We start from the raw sequence: 1,007 nt of genomic DNA, 5'->3' as shown, positions 1-1,007 counted from the left end.
CCCCCCCCTCCACTGCATAGACAACAATCTAAGATAAACATAGCAAACGGGTCAGTGCTATTGAGGAAACCAGAGGGCACACAGTGATCTAATGAGAATATGTCAATGCATAAATAATGAAATGAGTAGAAAGGGGAAATTGTGCATGACCGAAACATGTGTGTTTTACAAATGAGCATTTATTTTAGATGACTTTTCTTAAAGTGACTCTAATGCTAAAATCAAACTAAGAATAAAAGATTTCCCGGCAAAGAAGATAGTAAATAATTACCACTTCTTCTGCCCACGCCGCCAAATGCCATTATAATAAACAGAAAGACACTCCGGAAACCGACACTTCCAGGAATGGTAATCTTCTGGTCCTTTGACGCACTCAGTGGTTCCTCCCGCCAATGCTAAAAGTGACACGAAACTAAGGTTAACAGATTTAAAAAAATGCAATCTGGGGACACCCTACTGACTACGCCCACTTGCAATCACACCCATAAAACCACCCCCCATTTGTATTCCTCCCCCCCCCCCCCACACACACACACAATTTTAACATGCCCTGAAACGATTGGTCTCAGACTACGACATGGTGAATCATGCGTGTGGCCAACAGTGGAAGCGACTACTGTACTATGGGTCAAGCATGTGTAACGCACAGAGCACAGTGATCAGGAGTGTGTAATGCACAGACTTCAGGGGTCAAGAGTGCATAAGGCACAGAGAGTCAGGAGGGTGTAACACGGAACGTAGGGATCAAGGGTGCATGAAGCAGGAATAAGGAGTAAGTAACATACAGAGTGCAAGGGTCAGGAGTAGGTAACACATGGAATAAAGAGGTCAGGAGCAAGAAACACATGGAGTACAGGGGTCATGAGTAGGTAATGGAGTACAGGGGGTCATGAGTAGGTAACGCATGGAGTACAGGGGTTATGAGTAGGTAACGCATGGAGTACAGGGGTCATGAGTAGGTAACGCATTAAGTACAGGGGTCATCAGTAGGTAACTCATGGAGTACT

Source organism: Nanorana parkeri, unplaced genomic scaffold, assembly GCF_000935625.1.
Source record: "Nanorana parkeri isolate BGI_ZX_2015 unplaced genomic scaffold, ASM93562v1 scaffold805, whole genome shotgun sequence".
In the NCBI taxonomy this organism is placed as follows: Eukaryota; Metazoa; Chordata; class Amphibia; order Anura; family Dicroglossidae; genus Nanorana; species Nanorana parkeri.
The sequence above is the reverse complement of the archived record's forward strand: the minus strand, read 5'-3'. Positions refer to the sequence as shown.